Source organism: Tamandua tetradactyla, chromosome X (genome assembly GCF_023851605.1).
Source record: "Tamandua tetradactyla isolate mTamTet1 chromosome X, mTamTet1.pri, whole genome shotgun sequence".
Classification (NCBI taxonomy): domain Eukaryota; kingdom Metazoa; phylum Chordata; class Mammalia; order Pilosa; family Myrmecophagidae; genus Tamandua; species Tamandua tetradactyla.
The window spans coordinates 139397814-139417223 of NC_135353.1; the positions used below are offsets into that span (position 1 = coordinate 139397814).

At 36.8% G+C, this 19410-nt stretch overlaps 1 pseudogene; it reads right to left on the reverse strand.

The window, feature by feature from the left end:
- Window positions 1-9408: 9408 nt before the first annotated feature.
- On the reverse strand, window positions 9409-9631 carry LOC143671512 (ubiquitin-conjugating enzyme E2 G2 pseudogene; annotated as a pseudogene).
- Window positions 9632-19410: the final 9779 nt, after the last annotated feature.

Here is a 19410-nt window from a genome sequence, read left to right on the forward strand (position 1 = left end):
CACATGGTTTTCATAATCACATAGTCACACAGTAAAAGTTATATAATTATACAATCCAACTTCAAGAATTAAGCCTAATAGAATACAGTTCAACAGTCTCAGGTATTCTAATACACTAAAAACTAAAAAGGGATAGCTATACAATGCAGAAGACCTTCGGAATGACCTGTCAGCTCTATTTGAACTCTCTCAGCCACTGAAACTTTATTTTATTTCATTTCTCTTCCTCCTTTTGTCAAGTAAGCATTCTCGTTCCCACAATGCTGGGTCCGGGCTCATCCCCAAGAGTCATTTCCTACGTTGCTGGGGAGATTTACACCCTTGGGAGTCATGCCCCACATAGAGGGGAGGGCAGTGAGTTCACCTGCCGAGTTGGCTTCAAGAGAGAGGCCACATCTGAGCAACAAAAGAGGTTCTCTGGGGGTGACTCTTAGGCGTAACTATAAGTAAGCTTAGCTTTTCCTTTGCAGGAATAAGTTTCATGAGGGCCAGCCCCAAGATTGAGGGCTTGGCCAATTAAATTGCTAGACCACAATGCTTGCGAGAATATCAGGAATTCCCCAGTTGGGGAAGTTAAATATTTCCACATTTTTCCCCAGTCCCTCAAGGGAGCTTTGCAAATACTTTTTTAAATTCTCTGCACAAATTACAATGGGCTGTATCAGGGCATCACACTAACTTGTACCATCAACAAGATCTCACTATGTATTCAAGATTCCAACTAATTTTGGTGTTTGAATAAACTGACCATACAAGTTAAATTAGATAATGTGCTACAGAAAACACAATTTTTGTACCAAATAAACATCTCTTCCTTTAGTCTCACACAGAAAGTAAAGTTTTAAAACAGTCAATACCATCCTTTACCCTTTAGTTTGGTTTACCTTAGTCCTAACCAGATCTGCTTCATTCGTATCTCTAATGAACTCTGATCTCTTTTTCAGCTTTTTAAACAGTTACTGTATGGGGTAATGCTGATTTTTCATAGCTGAAAAACTCTAGTTCTGAGTCTCAGGTGTCACACAGACACCCAGAGTTCCAGGGACTGACCAGGTGATACACCAAGAACTCAGCATCTCAGAATTTAGAAATAACCGCTACATCTCAGGAATAGCTGTGACTGCTGTAAGAGCTTACACTCTAGGAACCTTTACATTAGGCCTTTCCTCTGATCACCTATGCTCTCGAATTCAATTCTCAGAGCTTCCACATTATAGTTAGTCCATATTAGTGAGGCTTTATAATGTTTTTATTTTTATAGTGACTTATTTCACTCAACATACTGTCCTCAAGGTCAGTTCACCTAGTTGCATGCTTTACATATATATATTAAAAGAGAGTTTTCTTATTTGTCACTCTGCTTTCGTTTTCATTAATCCTAACCGCATTTCATGTGGGAAAACGTGTTTGACGAGATGGAATTATAAATGAGTTCAGTGCTATTGTTATATTCCCCTGCATTAAAATGTTAAATCAGGGCTAAGGAAAGGAAGTGAAATCTTGTAGATTAAGAGAAAACCCCTAGGGAAATGAGTAAGCATTGTTTAAAAAAAAAATGTGATGGTCTTCTACTCCTCTCTTGGAAGGAGCATATATGTAAAAACGAAGGACTTATTCCAGTTATCAGTAAGCTAATCGAAGCACAGCTTTTAAAGAGCTAAATAAGGAGTTCTCTAACCATCAACTGTAACCTGTGGTTTCAAAATCCTTTTTGTGTTCTTGGCATCATTGCAAAGAAAGTCAGAGGCCCTTCTTACTGACATTCACCTTCTCCCCTTGCTTAGCTTGTGATCTTTGTAAAACAAGTGGAATATATGTACTTTTCTGTTTCCTCTTCACCCTGCTTTCATTCACCATTCCACCTCGGCTTTCATTTTGAACATCAACAATCTCTTTATTAATTCCGAACTTCAAAGGGTTTTCTTCTCTCATTTACTTTGAAATATCGATTGCTTTTGATATTTTACTACCTACAGTTGATTTTTTTGCCTTTAACCTGTGCGATGATAGAGTACATTATTACTTCGTCTCAGAAATTCAACAAAGTCTGTTACCTTGAGAGTTTCTTTTTCTTCGTCCCAACCCATTATTTTGGAAATTTACCAAACTTCATTATTTTGCCTGCTGGTTCTCCTTTGCCATCAGAATGCTTATTCAATTGTATGGTTCCAGCTAAGATCTGCCATTGGTTTTAATATTACTTCAAAGCTAATGGCTCTGGTATCCATATAGTTTACTCTAAAACTCCAGCATTATGCTGTTAACTGCCTTCTAAATAAGTACAAATGGATACTTTGGTATTCCTTCAAAGTGAGCTCTGCAACACCATACTTTTCTCCAAAGCTACTCCCCCTTTCAATTTTCTCATACTTCTACTTCTATGATAACATTTAGAGACATAATATTATTTGAATATTTTTTTCAACTGATTCTTTACTCTGCAGGCTCATTGCTACCCTCTTAGGCCAAGTCCCTAAGTCTGAGTAATTACTTTAGTCTCTGAGTCTATTAATTAGCATATAAGGTCCTAGAAAGCAGAGGCTTTTTATGCTTTGTTCATTAATACAGCCCAAGCACAAAGGACAGCACCTAGCTCAATGAGTATTTGTTAAATGAATGAAGGAAGGAAGGAAGGAACCTATATATCCAAACCTAGGGTCTACTATTAATTAATTTGTTCTCTTTTCATGACTAAACAAATCTCTCTTTAAATACTACTTTTGTAATGCTGCTATTCTGACCAGAAACTCCCGAATCTGATTTATCTCTTTTGTTTGGCTTTCAAGATGATCTATTCTCCTATCCTAAGGAGATCTGAAAAAAAAAGTGAATCAATCTTCTGGGTAAGAGTGATCATGCTGGAGTTAGATTGAGTTTTCTTCATTTACATTTCATTTCTTAATTTACCTGTTGAGACGGTTATTTAATTATTATATGCTTTGATTTTGATATCTTTAAAGCAAAGATAATGGTTATCAGGTTGCTGGGGGGGATGAAATGAACTAGTGCATCTTAGTGGTCAGAAGGTGCCTGACATTCAGTAAATGCTCAATATGTATCAACTATTAGCTCAACACATTAGTAACATTGCCACTTCAAAATATTCTTTATGCATGTCAGTGTTAACCAGATGTTTAAACATCATGCCTTGTCCTGCAAACAAAATTTTACATGTACTTCCACTATATTTAGAAAAAATAAAATCAGTGCTGCTTTATTTATACCCTCCTCTTCCATAAGTACCTAAGTTTTCTTGACAAAAATCCCCAAATTCCAAGGAACATAATTTATAAAAACAAACAAACATTGGCTCAAATAACATTTTACATAAGTATTTGTTGATTGGTCAAATCATATCTAAAAGCATCAGATTGTAAAAGTAGGAGTTATTTTAAGAATTCATATTCATAATTTGCCTGTCTCAAGTGAGAGTATTTGGACACCAAAGAAAGTTAATTTCTAAAAGATTATCTAGCACAGAAAATTTACATCTGTTTTGGTAAATTAATTTAGATCTAAGGAAGAAAATCAATTTTTCAGGGTTAATGAAGGAATTTTAATGAGAAGCCATATTTAAGAAGTCATGATACTGTGTTATAACTGTGATAAAAAAAAAAAAGATTTGTCCTTGGAGCATTTGTGGCTGATGAAGACACTATTCTTTTCTGTACTGAACCTGTGAGATGTAAAAAGTATTTTCTAAATCAGAGATTGATAGTAACAATTTTGCCCTTTTACTTTCAATTCTTTAAACTTTAGTGAAACTTTAAACTTTATGTAATCCCATTTCTAGTGAGAAAATATTTGTCTCTACCTGTACATTTTGGAAAAAAAATAATCAGAATCATTAGAAGATAGACACCATCTAAAATTATCCTATCTTATTCTTAGAAAGAATTTCCCTAATGATCACATGAATATCTGACTCAGAGTCATGCATACCTAAAGGGGCGAGGGGAGGATGAATTCATGAGATAGTTCAGTTCTTTCACTTTACTGATGAGAAAATACATGAGCCTGCTGAGCTAAGCAATTTATCAATGATAAATATTAAATATTAAATACAGTATATTAAATATTATGCAGTATTAAAAATCCTTTTGTTCCAGTCCAATGCTCTTTCCACTATGTGGGAAATTAATCATATAGCCATGAACATCTAAGTGTCTTTGTATATATCCCGAAGAGAATAGAATGCCATGTTTTGGAATCCAGATGACAGAATAACTTAAGAAAAAGTAAGAACAAAGAGAACAAGTCTAAATAAAAATTCGGCCTAAATAGGTGTGAACTGATTGGCAGTGGCTTACACTGGAAGAAAAAATAAATCAATAAGCTGAAATAGTCTGTTCATTTGTTTTTTGGAATTTTGGTAAGCTGAGTTACTCTAGACAAGATTGAGAAATGGAAAAGGCCTGACTTTGTGGAGCCAATGGTGTCTTTACTGATTTCAATTTCCTCTTTCTTTACCCTCTTAGGTGCCTCTTGCCTCTCTGTTCTGTCCTTTTTACTAAAATTTCTTCTGGGAAACTTATCTCAAACTTATTCCTACTGAAACATAAATGGTTCACAATCTTTAAAGGTGCTACCTCTCCAGGAAATTTGGCAGAGTGAAAATTAGGAGAGGCAAAGGAAAGCAAAGTTAGAGAATGAATATCAAAATGTGAGATTTCAGGCATTGATGAGGTGAGTAGAAATTTTAGACTGACTTCCCCGTGATTCAGAAATCCTACTCAATTTCCAGAAAGAAACAAAAATAGGCAAACACACCAACAAGCTGCAAAACAAAAACAAAAACAAAACTACTGAGAAGTGATAGATTACACTGCAACTTAGATTAACTCGTAGGATATGACTAAATTGTGTTCCTCAGTCCATGAATGCAAAGTATCATTTAATTTTTATGCATTTGATTTTTCTTAGTAATATTTCACAGTTTTATGAATCAAGGTCTTCATATCTTTAATTAGATGTATTCTGATGCCTTTTAAATGTTTAAATGTCAAGGGCCTTTCCTATTTGCTATTGGTCTATAGAAATCCAAGTGATTTTTTTATATTGACCTTCTATCGAACAACCATGTTAAATTATCTGATTAATTCTAATGGCTTACCTGAAAGATTTTTTCCAACATTTCTTAATGGGGTTGATCCTTCAAAACAATGTAATGGTTCTAAAATTTAATACAAACAATAATGTTCCTCAAAAGTACATATAAAAAAGACAGACATGAAAAAAGAATAAATATGTAAATCTAAAATCCTAGTGAGAAATTTTAACACAACTTTCTCAGTAGTAGAACCACCAGCCAAAGGTCCATAGAATACTTAAATGAAATAAAGAGCAAATGGATCAAATTAATATATATACAACACCATGCTCAACAATGTCAAAACTTATGTTTTTCCAAGCATATATATAAAATATTCTAAAATTCATTATATCATGGCACTTAAAGAAAACCTCAATATATTTCAAAGATTGAAATAAAAGAAAACGTTTTTGACTGTGGAGAATTGAATTAGAAACAAGTAAGAGAAAAGGGGATTCAAAAATATCTCCAAATGTATAAGAATTATTTTACTTAAATAACCCACAACAATATATAAAAATAAAAACAAACTAAATAAATAAACAAATAAGCAAACAGAAATAACCCACAAATTAAGGAAGAAATTTGAAGGAATATGAAAGAATGATAATAAAAAAAAATAATGTACTCAAACTTGTAGGATACAGTACACACAGCATATAGAATCAATCAAGTCCAAAGCTTAAATCTTCAAAAGACTAAAACGATTGATAGACCCTAGCAAGTGTCATCAAGGAAATGTGAATGAAGGCACAAATAACCATTGCCATAAATGAAAAAAGAGCCACCATTGTATATCCCACAATCAAGAAAGAATGGTGAAAAGATACTATAAAGAGCTTTATGCCTGAATTTTCTGAGGGGGGAAGGGGGAGCTTTTTTCTATTAAGGTGAAACTCACATAATATTACAGTAAACAATTCAGTGGCATTTAGTACATTCACCATGTTGTGCAACCACCACTTCTATCTAGTTACAAAACATTTTCATCATTGCAAAAGGAAATCTGGTACCCCTTAAGCAGTTGCTCCTGTTTCCTCCTTCTACTGCCAATCACCAATCTCTGATTCGTCTGTATGGATTTACCTATTCTGGATATTTCATATAAATTGAATCATACAGTTCGTGCCATTTTGTGTCTGGTGTCTTCCACATGGCATAATATTTTGCAGGTTCATCCATATTGTAGTATGTATCAGTACTTCATTTTTATGGCTGAATGATACGCCATTTTATGTTTATACCACAATTTGTTTATCTATTCATCTATTGATGGGCATTTGGACTATTTCCACCTTTTGGTTATTGTGAATAGTCCTGCTATGAACATACATGCAAATGTTTGAATATATGTTTTCAATTCTTTGGGGCATATACCTAGTAGTGGGATTGCTGGGTTATATGGCAATGTTACATATAACTTTTGAGGAACTGCAGAATGTTTTCCACAGAAGCTGAACCATTTTGCATTCCCTCCAGCAAAGCGTGAGTGTCTCGATTTCACCACATCCTTGCTGTGCTGATTTGAATCTGTGGTGGAGCCCAGAAAAGCCATGTCCTTTAATCCTCATTCAATATTGCTGGGTGGGAGCATTTTGATTGTTCCCATGGAGATGTGACCCATCCAATTGCGGGTGGTAATTTTTGATTAGATGATATCCATGGAGGTGTGTCTCCACCCACTGAAGGTGGAGTTGCTTGCTGGAATCCTTTAAAAGAGGAAACATTTTGGTGAGAGTTCTTTTTGTAGAGCCAGGAGAAAGCCAGCAGATGCCACCTTGTTCGCCATGTGCCCTTCCAGCTGAGAGAGAAACCCTGAACTTCATCGGCCTTCTTGAACCAAGGTATCTTTCTCTGAATGCCTTAAATTGGACATTCCTATAGACTTGTTTTAATTGGAACATATTCTTGGCCTTAGAAGTGTAAACTAGCAACTTATTAAATTCCCCTTTTTAAAAGCTGTTCCGTTTCTGGTATATTGCATTCTGGCAGCTAGCAAACTAGAACATTTGCCAATGCATCTTGCTTCCCCCACCCCCGCTTTTTTAGGGGAGGAATGGATAACATTACTTTTAACAATATAATTTAAATTCTACTACAGAATAAGGACATCATTGGCTTCTTTTCTTTTTCCATGTGTGCTGCCTTCAATCTGTTAAGTACCCCAGAAAGCCTATGTTGTTTTAATTCAATCTTGTGGGGCAGACCTATTGCTGGGGGGAACCTTTTGATTAAGTTGTTTCCCTGGAGATGTGACCCCACCCATTCAAGGTGGGTCTTATTCTGCTTGCTGGGGCCCATTAAGATAGCTGAGAGAGTTTAGAAAAGCTAAGAAAGAAAATGCCCCAGGAGAAGCCAGAAGAACCCACAGGAGCTGAAACCAACCCAGGAGAGAAGGGCCAGCAGATGTTACCTTCCCATGTGACAGAGGAACCCTGGATGCCAGCAGCCTTTCCTCAGAGAAGGTATCCTCTTGTGAGAGCCTTAAATGTGGACATTTCATGCCCTTAGAATTATAATAATTATAATTATAATTAATAAATCCCCTTCTAAAAGCCTATCCAATTTTGATATATTGCATTCTGGCATCTTTAGCAAACTGAAACAGCATTTAATAAATTCAAGGGAATGAAAATACTTCATTTGCAGAGACTGCTTCCTTTTGTTTTCTAAATTTCAAAGAAGCCTGTAGGATAAATGCATGCCCTCCTGTGAGGTCTGTGTCCTGATGCAGCTATAACACTCCAAAGCCCAGCAATATATATTCCCACATGCCCTATCTACCAGCAAAAAACATTTTTTCACTCTTTATTTAAACAAAAAAAGGGCTACATCTTGTTTAATATGCCTGTAAATACTACTTACGTACAATACCTCTTCTTTCCCAGTTCCTTCCTAATACAAGTCACTCTATTGGATTAAAATACTAAACAATTTCCTTCTGAGAAAGAAATAATCTGGTTTCCATAGAAGCTCTATACGAAGTCCCCTGTAACCAGTAATTGTTAACACCATGAAATTTTGCGTGAAGTTTCAGCAAGATAGATAATTTGTCCACTGGATACATTATAAAAGGGATGGAAAAAGGATAACAAAGTAAATCCATTGTTTGTCTCATAGACCATCACTTATTTCAAAAATAGAAATTCCTATTTAAACTTAACCTGTTTGAAACAGGACAAATACTTGATTCTGCAGGTACAGATCTGTCATTGTTTAGAGTGGCTTCCCAGCACTGTGCTGCAACGCTAGCAGTGTTCAGAGCATGCAGACCTCATCACAATCATAAAGCACAGGAAAGTGCTCTGTCCCCACGTGGGCCTGGGGACCACATGTGCCACTCTCTATAACCAGCTAACGATAGATTCCCTCCCCACCTGAATTGCAAAGAACAATTCTGCCCTGACAGTTAAAGTTCCTGGTGCAACCACAATATGCAAACCCACAGAATTTCCCAGTTTGGGGATTGTAAAAGAAAAACTCCTGCAGATGCAGAAGAAATCTTCACTAAAATGTCACACCTCTTATATGCCTTACCCAAAAACTCGTGAGTAACTAGGACATAAACTTCAGTCTTTGACAAATGTGATCAGTAAAGAACTATCGGTCTTTACGACCAACAGTAAACTTCTTTTTTTTCTTTCTTTTACGTATCCATTTTTCATTAATCCGCATTTTAAAAAGGTGTCTATTTCCGGAAAATATTTCTGAAGATGATGGTTTGTAAATATGCAACAAATGAAGAAGATTTAACTAGATTATAAGAAAAACATCTGCTTATAAAATATGAAATAGCAGAACACACCTATGTACGTCTCAGGGGCACACGATGAAAACAGGAGGGGCCAACACAGAGCCTCTTGGCCCTGGCTGGTTGGCTTTTGCCACAAGGACCAATTTCTTTGTAAAAAGCAACACTGCTTCTAACCCACTGCAAATTTGGCACAGTTAACGCCCTCCAGCGAGCAGCAAAAGGAGACAATCCCCAGGATACCGCTGGTGGAGGAGGCCAAAACTGCTGGGCCCCTAATCTTTCCAGCCGGGAGAGGAATCATTGGTAATCCACCTGAAACTTCCAAGGAATACTTTAAAACTGCACTAGGCTCTCATTATTCCAATTAAATAATAATTTCAGCGGAGAAGCCTATTTGGGGTGGGAAAGTTGGGCCAAAAAAAAGATGATGTCCTGCAAGTCTGCCTATCTTGTGGTGCTAGGGTAAAGTATCAATGTAACTCATCATTCCCAACGACAAACACTGGAAACCTGTTGGTGGTGTATGGGTCTGCCCAGTTGTGCGCATGTTGGTGTGTGGACTTCAGAGCCCCAGAGACTTCTGTACAATCTGCTGGGCGACTTTATAAAACTTCTCTAGATCATCCAGCACCAACAGGAAGATCTCTCCATGCTCTGCGCTGGGTTCCACCTCTCAGGTCCACTCTTGTAATCCACAGAGTTGTCACCAGGGAGTGAAGAATGGAAATGCAGACTCTTTCTTAGGGGTAGATGTTGGAATGAAACATCTCACAGGTAAATTTCATCTTTTGGGAGGCTTAACTGATAATCAAGCAGGAAAAACACCAGACTCAAAACAAGTGTCTTCTGGGCCCATGATCAATGCCTCCCATTCACATACAATTCTCTTCCTTTTAGGGGCATGTCATAATTCCTTCAGGAGGATTCAGTGTTAATTGCTTGTATTTGATCATCAGCCTCTTGACATATTTTCGGCAACCTCCTATTGTTTTCCTTGTTTTTAAAGATAAATTAAAGTCATCCTATTGATTGTGGAATGGTACCTCATTGTGGTTTTGATTTGCATTTTTGTATGACTAATATTGAACACTTTTTGATGTGCATGTTGGCTATTTATGCAACTTCTTTGGGGAAAATGACTTCTCAGGTCCTTTGCATCTCTTTTAATTCGGTAAGTTGTCATTTTGTTGATTGCAAGAATTCTTTATATATTCTGGATACTAGACTCAACAAATATATGATTTATAAATATTTTCTCCTGTTCTGTAGGCTGATTGTTCACATTCTTGATAATGTCCTTTGATGCAGAGAAGTTCTTAATGTTGTTAAAGTCTTTTGCATTTTTTTCTTTTGTTGCTTGTACTATTAGTGTCATATCCATTGCCAAATTCAAGGTCATGAAGATTACCTCTATGCTTTAAGAGTTTATGGCTTTAGTTTTTTAGGTTGTTGATCAATTTTGAGTTAATTTTTTTTATATGGTGTAAGGTAGGGGCTCCGAATTCATTCTTTTGCATGTAGATATCCAGTTGCTCTAACACCATTTATTAGAGAATTTATTCTTTTCTCATTGGCTTTGGCACCCTTGTTGAAAATGGACAAATTCATAGAAAAAGTCAACCTAGCAAAACTGATAGATAAGATATAGAAAATGCAAATAGTCTTACATTATTTAAAAAATTGAATCCATTATTTTAATACTTTCCACTGAGGAAGTTCTACTCCTATTGAATTCTTTCTAATATTTAAGATAGAAATAAGACCAATATCATGCAAATTTTTCTGAACAAAAGAAAAAGAAGAATCACATTGCAACACATTTAATGAGGAAGCATTCCTTAAGCTAAAACTTGACAAAGGCATTACAAGAAAGGAACATTACAGGCCAGTTTTTTCTGTGATACTAGATACAAAAATTCTGAACAGATTTTAAATAAGCCTTTAATACATCATGACTAATTTCAATTTATGCTAAGAATGCAAGGTTGTTTTAACACTTGAAAACCAGTCAAGTTTATAGAAACAGACTAAAGTAAAAAATCCATTTTAATAGTTGCAAAAATAATTGATATATTTCAACATCCATTCATGAGTTTTAAAATATCTTAAACTAAAAATAAGAAGGAACTTAATGTGATATAGGATAGCTTTAAAATAAGGAATTCTATATTTTGTGAGGAAATAGTGAAAATTTTCTTTCAGATTGCACATCAGAGAGGAATGTGCCCCATTATCATTTCTATTCTGCATTATGCTGGGGTTCTAGCCAATGCAATCATGATAGAAACAGAAATAAAATCTTACAACAATAGGGAAAGAATAAAACTATTATTTATCTACTTATCTAAAAGCCTCAGTTTAAACATCACTTTCTATGTGAAGCTTTCCTGACCTATTCCAAGCTCCATTTTCTATACGTATGTATGTACTCTGTACATAGGTTCTTGTACATGCGTCTCCTCTAACAGCCGTCACATTTTTCCCACGCTAGCATGTGCACTAACAGAGTCTGTGTCCTATTCATCTAGCTTCCTCTGGGGTCTGACAAGGTCAGTTGAAGGATCTTAAGAAATTATAAATGAGTATATCAGACACTCAATTCTTAGGTTTCAGCAACAAAATTTGACTCTGACAATTGTAAGATGAAAATAAATTTATTATTTTGACATTGGATAGCTCACAGAATCATTTGGAGGGTCTGAAATCTACGGGCTTAAACCCCAGACAGGGACAACACCTAAACCCATTTTGCCATTTGATCTTTTGATGATATGTCTGTTACTACTGCTGGATGACTTGATTACTCTGCAGATTATCATGGTGAGCTCATAGACACAGGACTTTAGATGCTGTTGTTTCTGGAAAGTGAATGTTGCTGCCACTACTGTTCTTTTGTGTGACCAGAATAGATTCTGCAATTACCCTTCTTTTTCATATCACTGGTGTCTTCCAATTTCAAATCTGGGGCACACGCATGCAATCGATGGAACCCGTGGCCTGCATGACTGCCCTGGTTTCAAAGGATGCTGATAAAACAAGTACTAGGGATGTTCACTTTCTATAGTTGAAGGTGGGATCACCTCATAAAGTGAAAGCATCCTAAGAAGTAGGCAATGGTTGTAGATACTGAATGGCCAAAATGGCAAACGTTATTTAGAATCTACCCCTTCTCACTAACAACATCACCGCTCAACTTCTGCTTTCTAACTGTCCATTTCTTGTAAAGAATACTATCATTTGCAACTACCCCCTCCTAAATGAAAATGGTCCATCTCCTTGATTAAAGAGGTAGAGCAGGATTTCTCAACCTTAACGCTATTGACACTTGGGCTAGAAAATATTGTACTTTGTTGTGGGAAACCTTTCTGTGCATTGTAGTATGTTTAGCAGAATCCCTCGTCCCTATCCATTAGAGGTGGCAGCGGCTCCTTCCATCCTGATTGTGACAATCAAAAATGTGTTCAGACATTGTCAATTGTTCCCTGGGGGTCAATCGTCCCCAGTAGAGAACTACTGCAATAGACCTGAAATGCTCATCATTTTCAAACCCAGCTCCAAGTCCAGGATCTCTAGGTGATATACACATGTCATCTATTTATGTTATATATTCCTTTTATATAATCTAAAGCCTATGTACAAATTGAAATTTTAACTACCACTTAACCTCCCTATAAAATTGAGGGGGTAAAGAGAAAAAGAAGTGGGAAATCTATTAAAATTCAAGTTCCCTCTCTCACTGACTCTGTTCTTAAAAATCAGACATTTTGCATGAAAATAATAACCAGGAAACTATTTTCTTTTATTTTGAATCAGAAAAAATTAAATGTGTCCATTGTCAACCCCCAAACCCTAAATAATTCACAACTAATATGCAATGAAACAACTATATAAAAGTAGCAAACATTATCATGTTAGGATATTAAATGCTTATGGCATCACTACAAATGGTGTAAAATGGCATCTTTTAGGGTTGGAGAAACCTGATACGCACATACCCTTGAATACTGGCCTGTTGTTCACAATGGCTGGACGTGATTGCGGCTTCTTACCAATTTTGTTTGGAATGTATCTCAAGACTGTTGTCACGCATTGTTTTGTTAATGTGTTGAATTTTGAAGGCATACATATAATTTTTTCTACATAAATATTGGGTTAAAAATTTTGGAAGAGATTTTATGGTATATGAAATTTGGATATTAAAAACCAAGTGGCATTTTTCTGAGAATGTTAATTAGTGAGATGTTTTGTAGGATATGACTGCATAGTCAAGGTATACCAAAATATGAATATTTGTTACATTCTTAGTTTTTGCAACTGTTCATCAAGTAGTTGCTCCTTTTTTTTAAGTAGAATCTCAGGTTCCTTTAACTTTTAGCACTTGTCACAATAGAGCTAAGGAGTTATACTGGGGATACTGCTGCTCAGACCCTGTCCAGAACATATTTTTTCTTGATGGAGGGAAAAGAAATATGTTTCTAACTTTATGGCTATTTGATTAGAAACCACCAAGCTCATGGTTGCCATTTCAGATCATGTGATCAATTAATGCTCCAGAGTCAGAAATTTTGTCTCTGGCAGTCCCTAAAAGCAAGTCAAGAATTGTTTCCTTTTCAAAAGTTTATGGCTATTTTCCAAAATTCCCAGTGTTTTCACTACTGTTCTCCTATTAAGGCTTTCTACCATCCCCACACGATCTGTCACAGACACTTTGAGCATTAGTGCATTCATCAGGTCATAAAAGCTGACAGAATGCTTATATTGCAGCTTAGTTCAGGTTCACAGATTTTTGTCCTCCTGTTCTAGGCCCAGTAACTGGCTAATATATTGGAACAACCATATAATATGGAATATGCTGTCCCACAAATCCCCAGGCTAATCGTATGTGTTAACTCTGTCTTTGTGACAGGAGACAGAAGCTACAACAATTAGCCCTTAACTTTGGAGATTCTTAACATAATTTCTCCAATCCACTTCAGCAAGCTGGGAAATTTCTGTATGTCCAATTTATCTCTGATCCTCTGGCACACAGGGGTCTTGCCAAGACATTTAAGATAATGTCTATTTACTGATTTCCTGGTTCTATGAGCATGAGTCTATGCCAAGAGGCCAAGATTGCTGTAAGTTTAACTATGACAAAGAGCATGGACGCTGAGGCAAGACAGTAAAAGAACACTGTTGCCTTGTGAGCTGCATGCAAATTTCTTTGAGTTCTCTGGCTTCTTTTTTGAGGAGGGGTGGCGATTAAAGGATTATAAGCATATGCCTAATCAATAACTACAACACAGTTTCTAAGGTCTAATTGATCCGTTCCAGGGAAGAGTCAACCTATAGAACAGCAGCCTCAATTGGCTCTATCTAGCAAATCAAATCTATTACAATCCTCCGTCATGCTCTTTCAATACTTCCTCTTCTACACCAAACTAGAAAGTTAAAAAGGAATGTTTTAGGAATCATTAGCACATCTGAACATGTCACATCTTTAATGGTAAAACTAATCACTGTGAGTCTCTCAAGGATGATTTGATGTACCCTTTTAAGAAAGAGAGGAAGCTCCTGGGGCTTTTACTTGGCCTTTCCTAATAAGAAACATTATTCCTTTGGCCATGCAGCCAAAATGGTGATTTTACTTTTTGGTTGAGTGTTCCTATTTCAATGATATAGTAAGAAACTAGTGAAGTATTCATGAAATTTGGGGGGCCCTACTAGATGTACTGTGAGGAAGACTTAAGTAAGAGTGCCATTTATCACCTAATAGTCACAAGTGCCCACACTGACCAATAGGTAGTGGTGGTATGCCAGTTTGAAACTGTTGTGTACCCCAGAAAACCCATGTTCTTTAATCCTGATTCAATATTGTTGAGTGAGATCTTTTTGATTAAGTTGTTTCCTCGAAGATGTCCTTTTGTCTGATGGATATGATCCCAGTATACTGCATAGAAAACCAACAAGAGTGTTGTGAGATCTGTATAAATAGAACCACTGCAAGTCTGGACTAAAAGGGACAGAAAAGGGACAAATTGAAGGAAAAATGACTTCAGATGTAGAACCATGGAAACTAAGGTCTGAAGCCAAGAAACCTTGGGCCAGGAGAGCAGACTCACCCATGTACTTGGAGAGGGTGAGTTTGTCTTGAAAGCAGAGAGTGGGCCTGTTCAGGAACAGTTTTGGTACCATAGGCCTCAGAGAGGGTGGAGTACATTCCTTGGGAGTTGGGGAGAGGCCCATTGTTCTGAGGGGGTTGAGTGTGTCCCACACAGATGACAGAGCGCTCAGGAGCTGCCCCTAGGATTGGAGAGGGTGGAGCTGAGAAAAAGGTGGTCTCCCCAAAGTTCCCCAAGGTTGCAACCCTCACCCCAGCATTTGGAGAGAACAGGGCCTCTGCATAGGCCCTTGGAAAGGGTAGGACTATACTTTCTAAAGCCCTGAGGATGAATGACTCTCAGATTTTGAAATCTAATGGAGTTTGTCCTGCAGGTTTTCAGAACTGTTTGGGTCTGGTGACCCCTGTTTTCCTTTCAATCTCCCCCTATGGCAATGGGATCATCTGTCCTATGACTGTTCCTCCTTTGTACATTGGCAGAAGATAATGTGCTCTGAGTTTTACAGGTCCAGAGCCAGAGGAGAATTTTGCCTCAGGACAGACCATGCTTATAACTGACCTTGATAAGATTTTGTACTAGTTTTGACTTTGTATTTTTTTTATTATTATTGTCTTTGAAATCGTTTAAGGATTTGTGATGATGTAATGGAATGAATTATTTTGTATATGGAAATAACATGTCTTTTGGGGTTCCACAGGTTGGAATGTGCCAGTTCAAAACTGTTGTGTACCCCAGAAAAGCCATGTTCTTTAATCATGATTCAATATTGTTGAGTGGGATCATATCGATTAAGTTGTTTTCATGGAGATGTGAGCCACTCAATTATGGGTGGGATCTTTTGACTAGGTGGTTTCCATGGAAATGTGTCACCACCCATTCAAGGTGGAGTTGCTTACTGGAGTTCTTCAAGAGGGAACCATTTCGGAAAAAACTTCAGAGCTGACAAAGACAGAGACATTTGGAGATGCAGACAGAAAATGCCCTTGAGAATGCTGTTTGAAATGAGAAGCCAAAGGACCAGTAGGTGCCAGTCACACACTCCTAGATTGGCCTCCCTTGAGTCAAGGTATCTTTCTCTGGATGCCTTATTTTGGACATGGCTTTAGAACGGCAAACTCGTAACTTAATAAATTCCCTTTATAAAAAACAACCCATTTCTGGTACATTGCATTTCCAGCAGCATTAACAACGTAAAACAGGTGGTATTCCAGGTCTCAAGCATCAAAACAACGTCAGTTGGAGAAGTGGGGATGAGAAGAATTGGTTTTCACTTTCTAGGTAACTCTCACTGACAAGGTCATTACATGTCTCCATTAAGGCAAAAATATTTGCAATGCATATTACAAAATGGACTATTTCTCCTTAGAAAGATGACTCAGTGAAGGTCTGGAATTAAGCTACTCCTTATCATAATCTACCCTTATTTCTCCATCCCACTACATAGGGGCCCAGTTCTTTTTTTAGTTATAATATGGAAACCTTTAAATTAAACAATGAGTGCTTGTTTTTAAATCTAAACCTTGTGGATGAAAAACATAAGAGACTTTTACCCCATTTACAAAAGCTAAATGATATTTGGACAATGCCTTGAACTAAGAATTTAAGTGTTTGAGCATGACATTCTCATTGTATTGGCAAATCCCTTTGCCTTTAGAAGCAATCATGCCACCCTACAAATTCGGAATACTCATGATCTTTATGTTTTTATATTATAGCTGCTACTTGGTTCCCCCTACTTAGTCCAATAATGGGCACTAAATCACTATAGATTTCAAGAATAATTTCATGAATTGCTTTATCATTCTGTGCTATGGAATGGCAGTGTCTCATTCCTTAATGCTAGCTAGAGTTCTGCTGCTTTCAGCCCCAATCAGGCTAGATAACTGATGGTTATTCTCCATATTTCCTTAATGAAATGTTGCCTCTTATCTTTCCTGATATCAATTTTTCTATCAGTCAGAATTTTTATTTGTGGACAATCAAGTCTTATTCTAGCTTAGTTATGTAGAACAATAAACTGATTAGAAATATATCAAGCAAATTATAGACTCTCTGAAAGGTTCAAGAACCAGGATTGGTGTTTACCAACTTAAAATTATGCTCAAGATTCACCTTAGATTTTGTCCAGAGAACAATCCACTGCAAGGGTCACTGGGCAGAGACACTGCAGCTGGAACTATAAACATCAATGATATGAGACACTAAATATTGTCATTTGGACCACTGATAGGTTTTTTCTGAATCCTGGAAGTAGTTTCTGCTTCCCACTTTCAGAACAGATTCTGAGGAGTCTTTTCTTCTTCTCAGTAGCTTCCAGTTCAATTTCAAGAGTGCATATAACTCACGTGCACAAACACTGTAGACAACTGAGTCATAATGATATGGGTGCAGAGATCATGACACTTCATCCTTGTGCTGGTTTGAAGCTATTATATACCCCAGAAAAGCTATGTTCTTTTAATCCAATATTGTGGGTGGAGGTCTATTTTTGGGTGGGACTTTTTGATTAGGTTGTTTCCATGGAGTTATGACTCTGCCCATTCAAGTTGTGTCTTCATCAGCTTACTAGAGTCCATTAAGGCAGAGACATTTTTGGAGAGAGTGGAGAGAACCTAAGAAAGAAAATGCCTCAGGATAAGCCAGGAGACCCACAAGAGCTGAGAGAGTGGTTTTGAAATCAACTCAAGAGAGAAGGGCCAGCAGACATTGCCATGTGCCTTCCCATGTGACAGAGGAACTCTGGATGCCAGCAGCCTTTCTTTAGTGAAGGTATCCTCTTGGTGATGCCTTAGTTTGGATATTTTCCCTAGAACTGTGAATTTGTAACCTAATAAATCCCCTTTGTAAAAGCAAAAAAAAAAATGCATATAACTGATTGGTGAAGACTAAGTCATATGCTAGCCTATAGTTTCAAGGAATGTTCAGAAAAAAAATGCATTTTCAGCCTATACAATGGGAGAGATTGTAGGGACTTACAAGGAAGGGGACTTCCATAACTTATGTATGGGCTCCATATGCTGGCTGTCCAAAACAAGGAATGAGACAATCTATTAGAATTTATTCCTGAATAAACACCATGTGTTCTACTTGGCTAGCTGCTGGAATGCAATATACCAGAAACAGAATGGCTTTTAAAAGGGGGAATTTAATAAGTTGCTAGTTTACAGTTCTAAGACCAAGAAAATTTCCCAATTAAAGCAAGTCCATAGAAATGTCCAATGTAAGGCATCCAGGGAAAGATTCCTTGGTTCAAGAAGGCCAATGAAGTTCAGGGTTTCTCTCTCAAGTGGAAGGGCACGTGGCGAACACAGTAAGAGTTTCTCTCTCATCTGGAAAGGCACATGGTGAACACAGTCTGGGTTCTTCTCCTATCTGGAAGGGCACATGGTGAACACAGCACCATCTGCTAGCTTCTTCTCCTGCTTCCTGTTTCATGAAGCTCCCCAGGAGACATTTTCCTTCTTCATCTCCAAAGGTCACTGGCTATTGGACTTCTGCTTCTCGTGGTTATGTCATTCTGCTCCACTCTCTCTGAATCTCCTTCATGCTCCAAAATGTTTCCTCTTTTATAGGACTCCAGAAACTTATCAAGACCCACCCAAGTGGGTGGAGACATGTAATCACCTAATCAAGTTTAACAACCACTCTTGATTAAACCACATCTCCTGGGAGATGATCTAATTACAGTTTCAAACATACAATACTGTATAGGGATTCGAAGAAATGGCCGCCTTTACAAAATGGGATGAGGATTAAAACATGGCTTTTCTAGGGTCCATACATCATTTCAAACCAGCATACCATGTAAGAAATAATTTTCTCTATCTTTGTTTAAAATGGAGCCAACTACAAATACTCATTTATTGTAGTAAAAATCAGAAATCAAACTTGGTATACCTAATAAATATTTTGGAAAAAGTAAAGAAGCCTTCAAGTTTCATTTTGAATGTATGTGTGTGTGTATAAATATATATATATTGTGTGTATCATCATAATTTTATGATTTCGGGCTTTAAATAAATTAGGACCTTGTCTTCTTTTTTACTTTTTTTAAATTACAGAAGCTGTAGGTTTACAGAAAAATCATGCAAAAATAGAAAGTTCCCATATATTCCTTGCACACACACACACACACACACACAGTTTTCCCTATTATTTTGTATTAATGTGGTTCCTTTTTTACAATTGATGAAATAATATTATTATACATATACTATTAACTGTAATCCATAGGTTACATTAGGCTTCACTATTTGTGTTGCACAATCCTCTGTTTTTGTATATTTTTATTCTACTACATATATACACCCTTAAATACCCCCCTCTTTTTAAAGATAAGCTGCAGGTTTACAGAAAAATCGTGCATAAAATACATAATTCCCATATACCAGCCGATTATTAACTCCTTACATTAGTGTGGTACATTTGTTACAATTAATGAAGGAACACTTTTATAATTGTCC